This window comes from Ursus americanus, chromosome 23 (assembly GCF_024610735.1).
Source record: "Ursus americanus isolate L20-20 chromosome 23, mUrsAme1.1.p, whole genome shotgun sequence".
Taxonomy (NCBI): domain Eukaryota; kingdom Metazoa; phylum Chordata; class Mammalia; order Carnivora; family Ursidae; genus Ursus; species Ursus americanus.
Genome location: NC_142149.1, coordinates 17,010,439 through 17,031,706, shown reverse-complemented (window position 1 = coordinate 17,031,706; position 21,268 = coordinate 17,010,439).

The window sequence follows — 21,268 nt, the reverse complement described above, 5'->3', positions numbered from 1 at the left end:
TCCCGAATAGCAGCCCTTGAGTGTGGCTCATGAGTCTCTCTTGGTAGTCAAGGTCACAAAAGGTGTGCGGGGTGCCCAGATCCCTGAACCCCAGAGGCCAGGCGAGCATCAGGCCTCTGAGACGGCAGCTGGGGGAGTGTCCCGAGGCGGCACTTGCTTTCTCTTGCAGCCACATGCCTTTAAACTCAGGAATCTCCAATTCTAGTCCATAGATAGCTTAATCCATAGGGAACACTCCAGAATTTTCAGGAGGAAAAAAATAAAGCAACAGTCAGAAAACTAGCTCTTACAAGATTATCGTCTGGCCTTCTGTGTGTTCTGCCACCTTGAAGGAGCCAAAGGCCACCCCGGTGCGGACTGGTAGCCCTCCACACGTGGGCTGACCGAGGCGGGCAGGCCAGTGGCCACCTCCTGACACAGACACCCCTTCGGACACCATGGGCTTGGGGTCCTCCTTTGCACCCTTCCTTGTGCTGGTTTCACAAACCAGATTACAACACTGGTAAACTATCTTCTTCTTCTTCTTCTCTTTTCTTTTCTCTCTTTTTGTATGGTTGCTCTGCCCTTCACTTTGAGGGCATTATCTGAATCCATCCTCATAACAATCCTTTAAGGCAGACAGTAGCAGTATCCCCCCTTTACTTGTTACTGATGACGATTCTGAGGCCCCAAGAGGTGCGCTAGTGGGCTCAAGGTCACACCTGCACCTGACGGGCGGCACAGGTGACATGCAGAGCCGTGTCCGATGAGCATGCCCGCCGGTTCCAGTACGGCCCGGGTATGTTCTAGATGGCTCTTCTGGTGCTGCCGCTGGGGAGGCTGCTAAGCTAAAGGCGACTCTGCCCTCTGATGTGAGTAACACAATCATGGAACCACCATCCACACGGGGACTCGGTGGGGCCACCCTCCAGGCCTCTACTCTTGGGGTGGGTGGCCTGCACCAGCCAGCGGGGTGCGAGGTTCTGGTGGGAGCTTGCAGGCTGGCTGTGAACCTGGATTCTCGTGGGGCCTGTGTGGCAGCGGAATGGTTGGGCAGAAAGCCCAGGACAGGAGACCCGGACGTTGATGATGACACAGACCGGCGGAGGCCAACCTCCATGACCGATGGTCATGCGGCACACACTGCTGCTTCCCCGCTGAGCTGGGCCAGGCTGACAGACCTGTGCTCCAAAGGCAAAGTTCAGTGAGGGCCCCAGGGACCTTACATGCAACCCTCCTCGCCTTCTTGCTGGGGTGCCTTTCCCGGTCCGGGTCCCGTTCCCTTGGCGACACTGAGAGTAGTTATGGCTGGGCTTCAAAGAAAAAGCAGTTATTTGTCTTGAGTTACTTTTCCTCAAAGCTGGGCCCTGGGCTCTGCCCCTCTCTCTGCTTCCCAAAGCTTCACCCTCAGTGCAGGGAGGGAGAGAGAGGGAGGAGGCTGGAACAAGTTCCGGCTTTACAGACCAGCTGTGTGTGCAGCCGCAAATTAATTAAGTGCTCTGAGTCACACCCTCCTCCTCTGTCGAATGGGGCTCGTAAAGCTCGCTTCCTGTGTGTGTTGAGAAGATTCCAGGGGATAATGATGGCTGAGCAGTAGGTGTTGGGTAACGGGTTGCGAGTTGACCTTGGAGGGGCTGTTCTTAAACCTCTGTGCCAGCCCCGTTCCCGGCACTCCTCTCTCTGCTCCGATGATCCGGCCCCCAAGCCGTACTCTGAAAATGCTGCGGAGTTCACACTCCATGCCTTGGCTCCTGCTCCTCTGCTTCCCTCGAATGTTTTCCTTCCCTTCCGTTGTCTCTTGGCAACTACTCACGCTCCGAGGTCAAGCTCAAGTGCAACCTCATCCATGAAACAGAATTATGATGGCTTCTATCACATATCTTTGTACATCTACATAACAACAGTTAACGTTTATTCAGCCCTTCCATGTGTTAGGCTCCGTTCATGTATTTACTCTCCTAAGAGGTGCTTCTACTAACATCCTTGCATTTGAGGAAACTGAGGTCCAGCCAGGTTAAGAGACTAGTCTTAGGTTGTATGGCCGGTAGGTGGAGCTGGGATCCAAACCGAGGCAGACTGGTTTCTGAGCTCACACTCCGAACCACCGGGCACACTGCCAAGGTGCGTGGCGTGTGCCCCGATCTGCCTTGCATTATGCTTCCTGGTGTTGGTGTCTGTCTCCTTCACTGCATTATCCCTGAGAACTGTCCTCCCTGTGTGTGTATTTTCTACACACCCAGAATGATGCTTTATTCAGCTCAGGAATATCACAAACCTTCGTTGAATTGAGGACGCAGACCCTGTTTCCAGGGGACCCCGCTCACCATAGGGATCAAAGATATATAATCAAATCAAACACAAGAAGGAGGGTAGGCACTCTCTTCACTCAGAAGCAAATAAAATTTCATGGGACTGATTCCCCTTTTAGGTGCTAATAAGCATCCTTGCCACTTAGAGAAGATCTTTCACATACCAGGAATGGTGTGAAGCATTTTTCCTATTTTATCTCATAGTCCGTTCTGATTTTTCTATAACCTGTATCTAATTATCCCTGCAAGGCAGATACTGTTGTCATCTTTGCTTAAGAAGACAAGGCTCAAATTGCTTAGGTCACTCATCCAAGACCGCAGCGAATCATTGGTACGATCAGAGTTCAAATTCAAGTCTATCTGAGTTCAAAGGATATCTGGAAGGTGACTACCTGGTACATTTCACAATTTCAATCGAAATTTTGAAATGAAACCATGCCTTGATTTTTCTGTTTCATTGTTTGGGGTGTGGGAGGAATATTTCTGTGAGCATTTCTCACTTTGGTCAGTTGCAGATGTGAGGGTGACTCGTCCATCACGAAATGTACTACTACTGATGATGAAACTGCTGGGGGCGAGAGACACAGCCCAGCACCATCACTAGACAAACTATAAGGTGAAAGCTGTTATTATGAAAGTAGAGAGAAAAAGAGAGAAGAGAGGGTTAGGTTAGGATGGTAGACAGAACACTCCAGCCAGCCCTCCATCATTCTAAACATTGGGACTGACAATAAAGAAAATCCATGGCATTGCTGGAAAACAGAAAGGGTGCCCTCCGTGGACTAGAAGTGATGAAGAATTTCCTAGAAAATAGATGGCAGATTAGGTCATGTTGAAGAGGGTGCCTATGGCCCACAATTCAGGCCAGCAAGGTCTGCCACCGAAAGCGCAAACGGTGCCAGGCGTGCCCCCAACTGGGATGCAGGGACAAAGGAAGCAGGAGGAGACATTCCTGGGTCCTGCAGAGCCTGTAGTCAGAGGGAGCGGCCTCATCCCTCTCCCAGCCCTTCTTTCCATCAGGGGCAACTCTGAGGTTTTGTCCTGGGCGGGACACCAGGGAGGATATGGAAGAGGAGAAGTTATTTATGCCCGTGGTGAGCTTAAGATGCACTGATCCATAAAGATTAGAAAAGGTTTGCAATGGAGGTGAGAAGGCCGAGCGGCCCCAAAGACTGCTCTGGGTCCTGGATGCCACAGCCCCTGTCCACCCTGGAACCTGCCTTGTTACATTCCCGACTGCATTCTTGGATAATGAGATACACCACTTCTAAAAATGTGATTGTATATTAATTTTTCTGCAATGTACATATGGGCAGTCACATGTGTACTTACCAGGCGGGTGAAAAACCCCAATGAAATTGCCATGGAGATGAAACCTGGGATGAGGTTGCCATGGTAACTAAATTGTTTCTGAAAGGCCGCACCACCTTGGGGAAGTAGAAAACTCCTGTCAAGGACTTGAAGTTAGAGGCCAAATCACAGACCTTCCCATCAGGGCCGGGTGCTCTTTCAGTTTCTTTTTACTTCTCTCTCTCTCCCCCCCCTTTCCTTTCTTTGCCATCCTCAAAGGCAAGAGATTTAGATTTTGGAGACCTAGATTCAAGCACTGGCTGTGCCATTAATAAGTCATGGGAACCAGGTATCGGTGGGCCCTGAGGAGGCGTGCGGAGATGGGCTACTGGGCCTCCTCTCTAGCTCTGTACTGACTTGCCTTGTGACCTTGGTCTAGTCATTTATCTGTTCCTGGGTTTCCTCCTGTGTCAAGTGGGGGGTGGTGGTGGAACAGATCGTCTCTAAGATCCTTCCAATGCTTTTTCCCTTTCTCTCCCGTGACCCTGCCTTGCCGGGCAAACAGCCTCCCAAGGACAAGGCCGGCTGAGCTGTCTGTGGTGCTGAACATCTGGCTGCCAAGCTCGTGGGCCACATCTCGTTCTCATGTCTCACAGACTTCTAGACTCACCCCCAACAAGAGTCCAGGGCCTGCTTGCAGCTGGAGAGGAGACTCCAGAGGGTCTTGGAATTCAGAGAGTACTGGAGAAGGAATCTGGAGAAGTGGTCCTAGCCTGATTCCGACCCAGCTCTCAGTACGGTTTTGATGAAGCCACCACTCCCCTGGGGACCTTTGTTTTCTCATCTGTGAACCTGAGGTGGGGACTGAGATGATCCCTAACACTGGATGGGCCCAGAAAGGTCCTGGAAGCCTGCCTGGGCTATGGGGGAGGGGAGAGCCTATAAAGGCAGCCATTCCCCACCTGTCTCAAAGCTCAGACTTCTCTAGTGGTGACGAAGGGTGAGGCACAAAGCACATTCCTGGTCAGGAACATGTGTTCTTTTGTCTGGAAGGGAAGCCAGACAGTGAGCAGATCCAGCATTTACATTTTCTCAAACGACAACTGAACGCTGAGGATGATTAGTGCTTTTTATGAAATGTGTCAAAACGATAATAAAATCTCCAACTTACACCATCCACCTACTTATTGATCATCTTTCCAGAAGCCCCTTCTCTCCTCGGTAGTCCAGGATGAAAAAGACAATGAGGGGAAAGCTTAAAGGGAGCTCGCACCAGGGGAGACATAGACATTGTGATTCACTCCAAAATGGTTTGTGTTTTTCAGCCTTTGACTTCTGCACTTGGCCACATAATGCGATGGTTCGGAGCGTGGAGTCCATATCAAGACGGGCCCTTGACTCAAGCTCTGCTTCTGCTCCTTGTTAGGTGTAAGACATTTTTTCCAAGCCTCAGTTTCTTCATCTGTAAAATGGGGGTTTAATGATACATATTTCTAAGTATTTGTTGAAAGGATTAAATAACGTCCTTTATGAAGAGGTTTAGCAAACACAGTGTCCGGCACACCTCAGAAGTGACTCTTTTGGTTATCTACAGCTGCGTAACGAACCACCTCCAAAACTTTATGGTTTGAAATAATTCTACTACCTCTCCTGGTTCTGTGGGCTGACTGGGCAGCTGTGGGCCAGCTGGGCAGGTCTCCTGTCCGCAGCAACCACAGCCACCTAGGGGTCATCTGGAGCCTTGGTGGGGACGGCTGGAAGGCAGGGTTCAGCCTGGATGGCTGGACCTCTCTTTCCCTCAGCCTCACAGTCTCTCCTTCTCTACAGCAGGATAGCCGTATTTACTACATGGCAGCTTTTGTCCCCAAAGTGCGGAAGCACAGTTGCAAGGCCTTCACAAGGCTTAGGCTCAGAGTTGGCATATTTTCTTCTCTGCCACATCCTATTTATTAAAATGAGTCACAAAGCCAGTCCAGATGCATTGTGGGAGGGGAGACTATATAAGGCCATGAATACTGGGAGGCATGGTTCATTGGCAGGTGTCTTTGGAAACCAACTGCTACATTGATCAATACGTGAGTTTTATAATTGGAATTCCAAGTATGCTTCCATCCCTTGTCTCTTTTTTTAGAAATATCATCTCTTGCTGGGTTTGCACAGAGTTATTGAAAAGTATTTGTTGACTGTATAGAGTAATGTAGAGTCATGTGGACACCACCCAAACTACAGTCCACTGGGATGGGTGCCATGTTCGTTTCTCCCATATCACTCCACAGGCCTAGGACAGGGCTCTGCGTACAGTAGGTATTAAATAAAAGCTGCACATTTTGTTGGATATTATTTCTATACCAGCTTAATTTTGCTTAATATTTTGTGTATCTTTTTTTAAACCTTTTCCTTGTAAGTTTTCCCTGTCAACGTTTATGTTAGGCACATAAAATATAGCTGGGTTTAAAAATAATCATCTTTTTCCTGGTGCCTTTCATCTGTTTTCATTTCTTGTGATAACTAATACAGTTGGATTTTTTTTTAAAGATTTTATTTATTTATTTGACAGAGATAGAGACAGCCAGCAAGAGAGGGAACACAAGCAGGGCGAGTGGGAGAGGAAGAAGCAGGCTCATAGCAGAGGAGCCTGATGTGGGGCTCGATCCCATAACGCCGGGATCACGCCCTGAGCCGAAGGCAGATGCTTAACCGCTGTGCCACCCAGGTGCCCCTAATACAGTTGGATTTACTTCTACCATCGTGTTGTTCTTTTTAACCACTTTTTAAATTGCTTCTTTTTCCCCCTTCTTTCATGTCTTCTACTGATTCAGAAGTTATGCATTTTATTTCTGTTCTTAGTGGTCACCTTCCATTTTTAACAGCATTCTTGACCACGCAGTCTGAAATTAATCAGTATCTCTGCCTTCACCTTGGACAAAACAAAGACTTCAAATGTTTAAACTCATCAGAGTGTAAACTCAAGTCTTCTCCTATCTATCAAGTTTTCTTGTCTAGTGTTTTATTTCCACCTTTAAAAAAAAACTCTCTCGAAAGTAGTCATTATAAATATATATTTTTATTTTTAAATTTACATTCAGTACAATTCATTTTTTTGGGCGGGTGTACAGTAAGTACTAAGAGCCTTGACAAATGCTTAGGGTTGTGTAATGGCCAAAATAATCACAGGGTCCTAGCAGACAAACAAGCTTCTTCATGCTGCCACTTTGGAAGCACACCCCCCTTCCTTCCCTCTGTCCCTGATGAGCGCTGATTTGTTCTTTGTTCTATGGTTTTTCTTTTCCAGAATGTCAGATAAATGGAAGCATATGATAGGTAGGCTTTTCAGTCTGGCTTCTTCCGCTTAGCCTCATACACGCACTTGCTGCAAGTGGCCATAGTTTATCCCTTTTTATTGCTGAGTGGTATTCCATCATACGGGTGTATCACAGGCTTTTTTAAGTTAAATTTTTATTTTTAATCCATCTTCAGTTGAAGGACAGTTGGGCTGAATCAGGTTTGGGTGATTATGAATAAAGCCGACATAAATATTCATGTACAGCTTTTGTATGTATGCGTGAACAAAAGTTTTCATTCCTCTTCGGAAAATACCTAGGAGGAGCATTGCTGAGTCATGCAGAGAGTCTATGCCTCACTCTATAAAAAACCTGCCAAACTGTTTTCCACGGTGGCTATTACAGTTTACATTCCCATCAGCAACGTATGAATGTTCCAGTCGCTCCACGTCCTCACGAGCCCTCGGCTTTGTCAGTTGTGGGTGTGTGCATGTTCCATTTGTTTGTATGTGTGCCTTCCTATGGGGCTGATGGTGTGTCATCGTGGGTTAAGTTTGTATTTTCTAGTTAATGATGGCGTTGAACCTCTTCTCAGGTGCTTATTTACCATCTGTATATCTGGCGAAGCATCTTTAGCTCATTTTTTAGGGGGGGTTTGCTTTCTCATTGTGGAGTTTTGAGAGTTCTCTGAACAGTGTCGCTCAGAGTTCCACACGTCCCCCACCCACTGCCTCTGTCCCTCCTGCTACTGTGCGTGCATAGTAGGTACCCCACAAGTGTCTGCTGAATGACTGAGGTAAGGAAGGAGTGGGACAGCTGAGCTTTCTGGTCCTTGAGGAAGTGACCGCAGATTGCACCCCTCAGAGCGACTGCCTCCTTGCTGTGGTTTCTGTTCTTCAAATGACCTTCCGAGCTCTGTTTTGGCTTCCTTGGTCTCCTGACTCCCAGAAAGGCGTCCCCAGAATAAAGAGCATGAGTAGCTTAGTGACGGAACAGGCAGCCTTCATCCCTCCTGTTCTGAGTTTAGGAAGTAGCATTCTCATGCCTCATCATTGGGTTTGGTCAGTCCTGAGAGGCTGGCCTCTTTCTGAGTGTCCTGACCCAGCGGAGCTTCTGGACTCTCCAGAAGCCTGGACCATGGTGATCGCTCTGAATTCCAGCCTGGGAGGAGCTGCCTGAGGACGCAGCCAACCTTCCTCCCGTGGCTTCTCTTTTGTATCTCTCTCTTCCCTGCTCAGTCCAGAAGTGAGAAGAACGGCTTCTGAGGACCTCCAGGGATGGGAGGACTTTCCATCATTAGGGACAGTAAAAGGGAAGGGAAAAGTTTTGGGGTGGAGAGTGCGATGGCACAGGAGAGAGCCTGGAACAGGAAAAGTGCTCAAGAAATGCTCCAGCTGAATCCCTTCCTACCATAACTCAGTGGGAGAGGTTTGCCATCCATGGGAGTTGGTAACAGAGTTTTACTTCCAAATGCAGGTGAGACCCTTTTTTCTTTGCTCTAAGCATAGTCAAATTGCCTCTTTTCTTAGTTTCCAAGATGAAAATCCTCTCCTTTCTCTAGAGTTTTTAATGCAGCCTGAGCTACAAGGGCTGAAAAATAGTCTGGCTCTGGAGCACTACTGGACACAGGGAAATAAAGGTAGAATGGGGGTGGGGATGGGAGTGGTGGAATTAGGTTTTTTCTAAAAAGAAAGCATTACACTTTTCCCTTTGAGTCACACTTCCTTAAAAAAAATTAAAAATGGAAAAAATTGAAAAATTAAAAATTGGAGGCTGCCTGCTTTGCTGCCTGCCTCTGAGCTTACTCGATCAGTCTGTCCATCTGTCTGCCAGTAGGAAGCAGATGATGCTTCTGCTAATTCTCTACCCCCCACCTTCCTGTCATCTTCCTTGTACCCCTCTCTGGCCGCACTCTAGGTTCCTCCTCGCATTCTCGACACTGCCTCACTGCTCCTAGGACGTGTCTCTGCCTGAGGAGGAGACCCTTGGGTGCAGCTAATTTTGTCAGGTCGCCCTGCATGGCCCTACAGACATCTCTTGTCTTTGGGTTGGACTTTACTTCAGTAAAGTATGTCCCATCTCATGCTACTCGCTCAGCCTTGTAATAGCTCTTCAAGGTAGGCTGCACATTTCACTGTGGGGGAAGCTGAAGAGCCATTCAGCAAATCAGGGAGCAGAGTGACTAGAGCTCAGTTCTCCCAACACATGTCACGTGTGAGATTTGTAAGGATCGGACTCAGTCTTCAGGCAAACTCAAACTCCCCAGAGCCTTTGACTTTCCAGGAAGTTGGGTCCATCTGTTGTCCCCATCCCAAGATCTCTGGAGGTAGGGAGAACTTCTGTCCACCAGAAGTTGGGGGGGGGGTGATGCCCTGATGGCCCAGTGCTCACCCCCCACCCAGCACATCCTCCTGGAGGGTTTCACAGCCAAGCCTCAGACTAGCTCATCTTTAAGGCTCCTTCCAGCTTTTGCTTCCAATGGTTCTTGGCTTAGTCAGGCTCTGAGACGCCTTGGTTCCTGCCGTCAGCATTCCTTCAGTTTAAGAATAAAAGGAAGCCATCCTCTGAGTCCCCACGCATGTCTCCCACCCCCAGAGTCTTCTTTGCTAGCTCCTGCTGTTGCAACTGTCAGGAGTGGATTTTTGGGTAATTGTTGCCATGGAGACTGTGCCTTGAGTTATTGTGCAAATGTGTCCCATCTTCCTCCTTATTTGGTGTGTGATATGGATGCTTGCAAAATGGTGAGGTTGAAGACTCTTCACCTCTCTCCCTTGCCCTCCAAATTGGTTCACCTGGGCCAAAGCTTTTTGGCAGCCTGCTTCCCATTTCTGTCTTTCCTGAGGCTTCCTGGACAGTCACTGCCAATGGAAAGAAAGTCCTGACGGCTGAGAACAAGGAGATCTGCACTGTGTGGGTTAAATGGGGTGGCCCAGATCCAGTGACATTTGGTGTCAACTGATCTCCAAAGCAGCAGCCCAGATTCCTGGGGCCACCAGTCCCTGGATGGGGAATGGAGCCAGAGCTCCCAGCCCCTTCCTCCAAGAGACAAAGCCCGTCTACAAGTTGAGGAGTCGCTCACACAGACCTCAACTCCATCCAGCTTCCATAACCGTCACCATACACACTGATCCCCAGTGCAGAACCCTGGCTTCATGCCTCGCCTCCATTTCCCCTGAGCATTCATCCTCCCACATGCAGATGATGGGATCATTAGCACTATTTTTAGCTTGTCTCGTTCCTATCCAAGATCTGCCCTCGTCTCCCCATTGCTTTTTCTACCAAATACAGACTCAACTTGCATTCAAGGGCTTCCATCAAATCCCTCCTCTCCCACCAAAGCAACCAGCCCTTAATGTCCTCTCTGCCCTTCCCCTCCTCCCCTTTGCTCTCTGCTCTCAGTGGTTCCTTGCAAGTCAGCTCTCCGAGGGCTGCCTCACCCACCTCACTCACACTGCCTTTACTCAGGTTATCTGTCCTTCCGGAATGAATGACTTTCCCTGAATCTTTGGGGAATGCATCACCTTCAAGACCCTACCTACGGTAGCATCCTTCCTCTACATCTGCTCATGGCACAGCTGCTGTTAAAAAGGCTTCAGTGTTGGGATGGGTGAGGGATACAATGGCACTGCAGCACCTTGGACAGAGCAGGATGGCGGGATCCTGTCCCTCTGGTACTATCAGCTCCGCAGGCTACTCCAGGGCTGCCATCCAGCGGGAGCCATGAGCCAGTATACACATGGCCGCCCCCTCAGCGTCTACTCGGATTTGACAAGCTTCCCAACAAAGGATTCATCATTACACAACAGTAGCGGAACAAGGGAAACAGGGAAGCTTGTGAGGCAGAATTCTGGCCTTATGTGGGGACAAGATTTCTGTTTATATGGCTGCACAGGAGGAGACAGGACCTGAATTAGAATATCATACAAGTTGCTGAGTAACATATCTGATCCAGGACTGCTCTTAGGGGCTGTTAATCAGTTTTTCCCTGAAGGTTAAGGTGGACCCTCCTGCGAACTGCTCTTCCCCCTCCTCCCTCCACTCTCCGTCTCTACAGGGTTGGAGCCCAGACCATATCTTCTTGTCCTGCTGATGAGGTTTCATGGGGCGTGAAGATGATTCTTGATTGTGCAGGTCCTGTTCTGAAGTGAGGAGAGGTCGCTCCTGGACCTCTAATCTAACAGTGGAGTTAGAGGCTCTGACCCCAGAATGTGCCTAGTCCGATGGTGGAGATACAGCCCCTGTTCTAAAAAAGCTCTTCGGTCAGTTGGCAGGAGGTGGGATGGGAGGGATGACACACACAAGCTCTCCTCAAATTCTACGTCTAAGCAAGTACAGCTGGACCTTCAAAGTGCTAATGGAAAGGAAGTAATCACAAAGGTAGGAAGGATGATGGAGTTAAGACCTGGCTTGGAAGGCTTCCTGGAGGAGGTGAGTGCTGAAGAAATGGTTTGGTGAAGAGGAGGGATTCCATACCACGTACTGCCACCAACATGTGTTTGGCCTGAGCCGTCCATTGAAGATTGGAAATTCTGTTCCTGATATGGGTAAGACTAGTTCAGATCTCAAGTTCTTTCAAGCTCTTATGTGACTCTTGTTGAGGAAAGAATCTGGGGGGCTCAAAGTCTATTCACTGTGTGCCAGCTTTGCATCTAACATCTTATGATGTGGCTTGGGAGTGGAGAGCAGAGACACAGACATGGTCTCAGTCTTATGGAGAGTTTCCTTTGGGGCTCCTTCACTGAAAGAGCAGCTCAATGTAAACCCACTTAAGTAGAAATGGGATTACTGGCTCCCCAAATCAGGAAATTCTGAGGCTTCAGGCATGGCTCAGTCCAGGGGCTTAACTGATACTGTCTTTACTCTCCCTGCACCCCCACCCCCACCCCCGTCTCTTAGAGGACTTCGTTCTCAGGCAGCCTTTCCACAACAGCAGGAGCAAAGGCCTCCTGGTGATGATGTCTTCATCTCACAGAGCGCAGGGATCACTTAGGATTATTGCTAAAAAAAGGGCCATGTCAGCTGAGTTGGTTCCTTTTGAAAACCTTTCCCAAAAGTTCCTCCCAGCAATTTCTCCTCGTATCTTATTGACCAGAACTGGGTGACATGACCATTCCTAGTGGAAAGCAAGCTTGAAGAGGCAAGTATTTTCAACTGGGCTTCCTGCTGGATTAACAAAACTATGCTTTTGTTAGTGAGAACCGAGGGGGAGAATGGACATTGGTCAGGGTACCAGCAGTGCCCACAGGAATATCAGGGAAGATTCTGACTGGCTCTGTATGGTCATGTAGTCATCCCTGATCAATCACTATGGCCTCCTGATCGAGCCCTAGGACTGACGACACCTGTCTAAGGTGCAGGCAGTCCTAGCTGAATCCCATGGAACAGTGTTACACAGGAAAGAGAGATTATGTTGCCAGCAGAAGGGCATATGGGGTTGTAGTCCAGAGATGGGATGCTGAGCAGATAAACATCATACACCCACTACAAGAATTTTCCAGTACAGAAAATATACCAAAAAATAGCTTCATAAAGACAAAAAAAAAAAAAAAGTCCAGGAATCTCCCCCTCTCCCTGACGCAATATATACAAACTTATGTTGCAGAAACCAAATATAGCCATGCGGAGAGAATGCAGAGAAAAACGGTTTAGAAAGGAAGACTTCCTGGTGGGCGTGAACTTGGAGCTGGGTCGTCAAGGTGGTGACGGTTAGAGGGAAAAGCACACACAGAGGCCATGAACAGGGCTGGCAGGGAGAGTGAGGGAGGGCGGGGTGTAGAGACCACTCTTGAGTGTTCTCTTGCCCTGCGGACATGGAGCCTGGGCTTCCTGGGCCCCACAGACTAGAGGCTTCCCTTGCCCACCCACCCCCCCTACCCGGGTTAGCGGCTGCAGCTGGCCTTGGAGCAGCCTTGATTAGCATTATCTTGGTCTGGGAGGTTGGGCAGAGGGCAATGGGGAAGATCTCTACTGCTGAGCTCCAAAGGAGAGGAGGGAGGTGGCTCTGACATAGGGGCGAGAGGCGGCCACCGGGAGCAAGTTCCTAACCCAATTAAGAAGTGATTATATGGTCATTTTCCAGGGCTATGCCAGTTACCAGGCACCTCCCAGGAGCCCTAGCTGGCAGCCTGACAATTTACCGTTAAACCTGGGATCTGGAGCTGTGCCTGGTGTGGCGGCTGGGCAAGGAGCCCAGGCTCAAGCAGCTGGGGTAGGAATCTTTAAGGATGAAAATGATGGGTAAGGAGTTTGCTGTTACCGTGGAAACTGCCTCCGGGTGGAGGAGATATAGTCTAATGGGTAATGGGGAGAATGCCATCTACCACCAGGCTTCACTGTGGTGGCAAGAGGGCCCCTCTGGCACCCGCCGTTCCGGCTGCGGTCATGGGCTCTCTTAGGGAGGTGCATCCTCCCAGGGACATCACGACCTGGCAATGTGCCTGCCCCTCCAGGACAATATCTGAGGGGCCTCGGGACATGCCCCAAACCAGAAAAGCCTTTGGGGTTGCCACCCTGAGTTAGCTGTGCCTGACGAGAATATAGTACAGTGCCAGGCCAGGGGACTATAGTTGGGGTGAGGGCCACGAACTAGGACCAGGCCAAGGGGGCGTGGTGAGAATGCCTGTGGGCAGCAGGATGACAGGGCAGGGGCACTGGATTGGGAGTAGGTGACCTCCACTCTGATTCCAGATCGATCACCACCGACTGGCTGAATGACCCCTGTCAAGTCACTCTCCTTGAGGTCAGCCTTGGTGGTCCCTGAGACCCCTTCCAGCTCCACTTTTCCTCTCTTCTGGGATTTAGAAGCTGATAGTTTGCATCTCAGCCCCATGTGTCAGCCCACTGAACTACCCTGCCACAGCACAGAGGGTCCCCTGACCCCCCACCCCGCCCCGTCCCCAGGGACACGTCCAGGCTCTTCTCAGGCTGCCTCACAGGGTCTGATACGGAATATGCCGGGGCGGCCCCCGTACTGCTGGCCTTTGCTGCTCTGGGCCATCTTGCCCCTGAGCGCAGGGGTGTCTGAGCACACACAGAGCGACGTTCCTGGAGCTCACCATTTGCCCCGCATGCTCCGGGAGATGGGCTTAATAGGCTGTCTGTCGCAATTACTCTGCCATTTCCAATAGGTGCTATTTTAATTGGGCCTTTCTCTGGGACAAGTGTCAAGGAAAAAAGCCATCTGCAGTGTGGGATTCTGGCTCTGGCACTGCATACACTTACAAGTGGAATCTTCTCTCCCCTCCCTCCTCATCCCCTCCCTCTTGATCCTTTCACCTCCCCCCACCTCCGTCCCAGGCTCCCTGGCCCACTGCCTCCTCCCCTAAGAGGGGCAGCAGAGTGTGGGTTGGGGGTCCAGGAGGCAGGGGAAGAGGACCCAAGAATCCTGTCTGGGGCGAGGGACAGGAAAGAGAAGTGACCTGGGCACTGCTACTAGCTCCTGTGAACTCTTCCAGAGACACTAAAAAATTCAGAAAAGCCAGCAACTAAGAAGGATCCCAGGTTCCTACAATAAAAAAGTGACTTCTTGCCTGTCTTCATCCCACACCTCCTCCAGGAGGCCCACCTGCATCACTTTGACACACACTGCTCACTCCAACTTCAAACAATATTTATTAAGGGCCTACTGCATGCCGAGGAGTGGGGAACGGAGGAGGGCAGAGAGTAATGAACCTACTTTCAGGAACCCTGTGTCTGGCCTTCAACCCCAAGCCTGACTCCACCCCCTCCTGAGCACACCCCTTTGCTCACACTCTTCCCTCTGAGGCCTTCCTCCCACGTTGCAAAAATCTGACTCATCTGGGGATTCAGCTCCAAAGCCTCCCCCAGGGTCGCAGGTGGCTAGATGCTGCCTGGTCCCTACGGCAGTAGTCTGCGCGTTTTACTGCTGTGAGCGAGATGTGTGCACTGTCCAAGGTGGGCGTGGCAGACTGTACTTTCCAAAGACGGCCACACCCGGGGCTTCATCCCATCCCACCTGCTCTTAACACTCTGACCCACACTCTTGCCCCGAGGTGGTGTGGGGGCTTGAGACCCGCACAGCCCAAGTAGCAGGACTGATGCCATGTGGCTTCTGAGAGTTGGTCATAAAAGGGATACAGCTCCCACCCGGCTGTCTCCCTTGGACCGCTCCCCCTGGGAACCGCCTCACTGCGTGGAAGGCCTGGCCGCAAGGAGCAGCCTGTGCGGGCGTTCCAGGGCACAGCCCCAGACACGCAACTGAACCTGCCGATGATTCTCCTCCCCGGCCTTGGAATCTTCCAGCTGAAGCTCCAGCACCATGGAGCAGAAATGAGCCACCCCAGCCAGGCCCCGTCCTAATTCCAGATCTTTGGAAACCATGAGGAATAGCAACTGAGTATTGTCGTTTTCAGCCCCTATGTTTTGTGGTGACTTGTTACACAACAGATCACTGATGCAGCAGGGACCTTGTGAAATCACGTTGGTACCCCGAGGCCCAGCCCCATGACTGGTACACGGTGGGCGCTCAAGTACTATTTACTGAGTAAACTAAGGAACTTTAGCAGGCAACAATTCCAGGCTGACCTTTCAGCCATCACTTGGCCTCTCTTCCATCCCTTCCCCAGAATTCCACTACCCTCAGGGAACCTGGGCAGTCCCCGGCCTGCCCTTGAGGCGTGAGGGCACCGAGGCCTGAATCACCCAACCCCGCGGCCTGCCCCAGCTCCACAAGCTCTCCGTGCTTTGCCACTTGGAGTTGGGGGCGCTGCTTCTGGCAGTCCAGAGCACCCTCACTGGTCCCCGCGTGCCTGACCATTCTGTCCTCACCACACTTCTGAGAAAGGTCATGATTACCATGCCCATTTCACACACACGGACACTGAGGTCAAGAAAGAGACAGGGGTGAGTGCTCGTAAGTAATCAAGTGGGGATCTGAATTCGGGTCTTCTGACCCCAACTCAGTATTATGTCCACACCGAACCTATTCACAAACATGGTCCAACCGGACAGTCCAACTAGAGAAAACTGGTGGCATGTTCTGTAGGGGTATCAGATGCCCGACTAACCACCACAACAAGCTGAAGAAGGGACCAGACTCAGGTCTTCCGCGACGCGGATTACAACAACACAACTCCAGCTACTGTCTCTTCATGGTCTGGCCTGTGCAGTAAGCACTTCATCGACATTGCACCGTTAACCGGCTCCCAGCCGGCCTAGGAGGTGGGCACTATTCATCCCTAGAAGGTTAGAGAACAGAGGCTAGGGTGATGTGACTTGCTCAAGGTCACAGAATCAGTAAGGGAGGGAACTCGGCTGCATACCCAGGCCTGATTGATTCCTATCACTTAAGCTCTTCCGGCTCCTTACAAATCATGACCACTTCGTGGCCAGGTTCCAAGCGTGGCCATGTAAACCCCCGTTCTGTAGCATTATTATTCCCGTGAAACACACAGAGAAACAGGTTAGAGTGATTAGGCCCAAGGCTGCGCTAAGAGTGGAAAAGGCAGGATTCTAAGCCACGCCTGCCATCCGCATCCCAAAGAGCGTGCCACCACCCCCATCACACGATGTCACATCTCAAAAAATGCAACAGGGTCCTTGGGGGTCAGGTCCTCCCAGGAGAGCTGAGCCTGTCTGCTCATCACACTGGGCTGACTTCTCCACCAGGTCCCATCTGCATGTCACCATCAAGAAAATGAGCCATTGGGGGCTCTCAGGCTAGGCAGCAGTGCCAGCCCCCCCCCCCATACCCAAGCCCATTCGGTGGTTTCACCAGGTTGGGGGAGTCCAGGTTGCTGCGTGCTCCTGAGACGCCACCCAGAGCCCAGCACACCCTCTTTCCCGCACTTACACCAGAGGCTGCCTTAGGAGCACGCAGCCCTCTTTACTGAGCTGGGTCCAGAGTCTAGGGCGTGAGCAGGGTTCCTGCCCACGTTTCTGGGCTCCCTACACCAGCACCCACACCAGCACGTCCTGTCACGGCCTTCCTGCTTCCCAGCCCATACTCCCCCACTCTTTCCACACGACACCCCAAACCCAGCCAGCTGAGAGCCGAGCTCTCCTCCCTGATTGCCCAGGAATACCAGTCAGCACCACAGCTCTGGCCACTGATCCATTCCTGAAGTCCTCCTCCAGGAAGTGCTCTCTCACCACTCCCGCCCCTGTCTGGACAAACTGTCCTATGAACACAGTCTCTGGTGTCCAACCCACTTGCTTGACACTTATCACCACCCCCTGGTATCTCCTGTCATTTTTTTTTTTTAAGATTTATTTATTTTAGAAAAGGGGAGAGAGTGTGAACAGGGGGAGGAGTAGAGGGGGAGGAGTAGAGGGGGAGGGAGAGGGACATGCAGACTCCCCGGTGAGCACGGAGCCCAATGAGGGGCTCGCTCTCAGGACCCCGAGATCATGACCTGAGCCCAAACCAAGAGTCAGATGCTCAACCGGCTGAGCCACCAGGCGCCCCCTTGTCATTATTAAATTGACTTTTCATAGGAAGAGGTACAATACTAGGATTGAGGTATTTTTTTCCCCTCAAGTATCTCAGGCCTCCTACGTCTTTCATTAAAGGCTGTTCTCTCCCAATGGGTGACCTCAGAAAATTGATTCCAAGGTGTTTTCTCATCAAAGGAGGTGGCCACAACTTTCATTCTGGAATTCTGCTCTTCTTCTGAGAGGCCCCTGGACTGTGGCAAGAGGCTGCCCTCTGCCAAGAGAGTAAAGGAGGGGGAAGGAAAAAAATTTCCTGGAAGAAATTCTTGCGGACATTGAACCTAAACCCACCCCGTGCATACACCACCCAGAATTTGGACAACATTAAGGAGTTCAGGGTCTTATCTGCTGATACTCATGCCGATGTGGAGCAGTCGGGGGGCAGCTGTGAGTCTTCTCCCCTCCTACAGAGGTCCAGCTCCCCCATCCCTTGCCTCAGTCCCTGCACACGCCCTGGGTACGAGAAACTCTTATTAGCACGACAGGCCTGCCGAGAGGGGCCTGGAGGTGAGTAGAGCCAGATGGTGGACTCTGCCCACGCGGTCCCAGGGCAGGAACGGGAGGACCAGGGAGGGAGGGGGTGGCATGGCCTCCCATCTGCATGGGCACACCCACTTTCCTCTGAGGAGTGACTGCCCACCAGCGCTCCGGCTCCACCTCAGGCTTCTCGGGCCTCGGCCACACTTCTGCCAGGAAGCCGTGAGCCAAGAGGACGCCGGCGTGTCAGGCCTCCCGGCAACGCTCCCGCCACCTTTGGCAGCTCCAGGCTGGTCAGAGCTCGGTAACTGCCTCCCCGCCCCGTGTGGCCTCTACAGTCACCCTGCGGCCACCACCGTGCTCTCCCAGAAAGCCCCTCCTAGTTAGCCCACTGTGACAGCCACTCTAGACTCCTGTCCCCTGCCCTGGACACATCCGCAGGTCACCCTGTCCTCCTGTTGCTTCACGGGAGCACTACTAGTCCTCCCAATTAGACAGGCATAACCACCAGTCGCACCTGGGGGGCACTTAGAGCAGCGGTCTCACCCTTGGCCACGCAGGAGACTCTCTTGGAAAATTCAAACGAATACCCCAAGACCCGGGCCGCCCCCCCCAGATCAAGCAGCTCCACAGCTCTGGGGGCAAGATCCCGAATCCGGACTTTGTAAGCTCTCCAGGAAGCAGCCGTGGCCCCAGACCTCCGGGTGTCTACAAACCCCACGTCACTGGGGCCCCGCGTCTGCTGTGGGAAGGGATGTGGGATGTGGGTTACCCCCATTCTAAGGGGAGAAAGCTGAGGCTGCTGCCTGCACCCTGGATTCTGGGCCCTCCTTCCTGCTGCTGCAGAGACGGGCTTCTCCCAGTCCACGTGTGCCCTGAAACAGCGAACAGGGTGCCAGGTGCAGGCCCGGCTCTGGTGGCTGCGTCCTAAAGGATGGGACGCCAGGTGGGCTCGGCTGCTGGGCCCAGTCAAGGCCACGTCAGCTCTCCAGGAGGCATCACAGGTGCCCGAGGAGGGGCCGATGAGCGCCCACTCGCAGACTCTCCAGGTCGGGGGTTAGCCTCCAAGGTCACGGTCCCCCATTCCTGGGCGCTCTGCATCCGTCAGGGCTGTCGTAGCCTCTAGTGTAGCTAGGGTGGCCGACCATCCTGACTCAGTCCGGCCTGGGCAGGTTGTCAGGAATCAGGACTCTGAGCTTTAAAACCAGGATGGGGGCACCTGGGTGGCGCAGTCGTTAAAGGCGTCTGCCTTCGGCTCAGGGCGTGATCCCGGCGTACCGGGATCGAGTCCCACATCGGGCTCCTCTGCTGTGAGCCTGCTTCTTCCTCTCCCACTCCCCCTGCTGTGTTCCCTCTCTCGCTGGCTGTCTCTCTGTCACATAAATAAATAAAATCTTTAAAAAAAAAATAAATAAAACCAGGATGAACTGGTCACCCTACTTGACTCTCCCCTAATAGTCCTTGATGCATTCTTGCTCACGAAGTCCCACACCTCCTCCCCTTTTACTTCAACCATAGCACATGGCTAGTGACATCAGTGGCCTTGAATCTTCTGGCTTCCTCCTGGCCTGGCCACAAAAGCTTTGCAGAACCGTTGTACCCATTTCTCAGGACCGGTTACCCGCGTGGGCTGGGCTCATCAGGTGCACCCCTGCAGCCCAGTGACGCCAGGTGCTACTGAACACCTACTCCCTACACAGGACTCACAACTTCCTGTAGGAAGAGACCCCTAAACCACCACCGTTCCCCAGATGCACAGTACCAGGGCGATGCTGGGGGGTGGGGGCAGGCTTCTTGGAGGGGACATGGCCTTGTGGGGGTGTCTGTGGCACACCCCAGAGGAAACATCTTGTGCAAAGGTACAGATGTGCAAGAGTATGGGAGGTTCCAAGAAGACCAAGGGTCCAGAGAGGATGCAGAACTGGGGAGGAGATGGTGGCGAGGGCTGAGAGGCGCCCTACAGGTGGCAGCGAGACGCTGGCCTGTCACACTGAGGTGCTTTACTCAGCAGACACAGAGGCATCCGTCAATGAGGGGAGCCCACTGGCCAGGAAGGATTTGACCCCTTCCCCCACCTGATGGGAGAATCAAGCTTCCACCCTCCCGAAGCCCACCCCAGCTGGTCAGGGCAGTGGTTCCCTGGTGTGGCCCCAGGGAAGTTCGTAGGGGACAGCCTCACCTTGGGTAGAATGCTCTAGGGCTAAAGCAGTCTTTCTCACCCTCGTCTACATGTTACAACCTCCTGGACAACCCTTAAAACTCATGCCCAGGGTGTACCTAAGGCCAATTACATCAGATCAGGTAAGACCCACACATGGGTATTTTTAAAAGCTCCGGAAGGTATCGCCACGTAGAGCCAAGGCTGAGAACCCTGTGTCAGAAGGATGTAGGGAGGAGGTGGGGAGAGCGTGTCACAGAGGGGCTCCTGTGGCAGGACACCTACCAAGTGCACTAGAGGGCGCCAAGGACCTACCGGATTCCCTTGCCCCATCCCAACTCCCTCCTGTCCCGTGTGCCACATGAAATGAAGGGACATAAAAAGGGGAGGAGAAACGCACACACACTTTGAGAAATGTTTTCCATGCTTGTTTGCAATAATGTCCATGTGCTGAGGGAAAGACTGAGAGGAAGGGGAGTCTGAAAATCAGAACTAATAGATTTCAGGTCTTTTTTGGCCATATCCTGAGAGCCCCAAGGAACAGCCCAGAGCCACTACTCAGCAGGGAATTTTGTATCTAAAAGGAACCAACCCAAGTGCAGGGCTGTTTCCTCCTCTTCCAAACATACCAGGCTTCAGGCCGAGTCCAGCCACAGATGGGGTTATGTTTCCCCCTAGTGGCAAAGCCTGAGCACAGCACCCATTCTCTCCTTCAGAAACCTACCCCACAAATCCCCTCCCCCTCTTTGAATTAGGAAAATACTTTAGGACAGAGAACCTGCCATGTGAGGCACCCTCAATCTTGGCATAGTGCCTACATCTCCTGCCCCTCACCCCGGGTACGGGACACACCTCAGTGCCATGGTTATGAGCTTGGGCTATGAAGCCAGACAGATGTGGGGCCCGGAAAAAGTCATTACATCTCAGCCACTTGCACAATGGGGATACTACAGGACCTGAATCGGAGGGTCTGTGAAGAGCAGAGGGACAACCCAGGAGAATAACCATACCTGACTTCCAGTAAGGGCCACAGACAAGCTAGCAGTGTTTAGGGTCTGGGTTTTCCTCTGAGTGAACCACATCCCCGCCCGCACTGAGACAATAACAGATCACGCTTCTCTCTTTGCTCTGGCTGCTGGGGCTCAGAACCAGACCCAGGACAGTTCTGGAAGGGCTTCGCGACTCACACTTGGGGTTTTTTCTTAGTAATGACTCGAATTTGCCCTGGTCCTCATTTCTTTATATTGCACTGTTTTCGTTAGTTCCTCTAAGTCTCCTCAACTCTCTTCTGGAATAAGATACCAACACATGAGACTTTATTT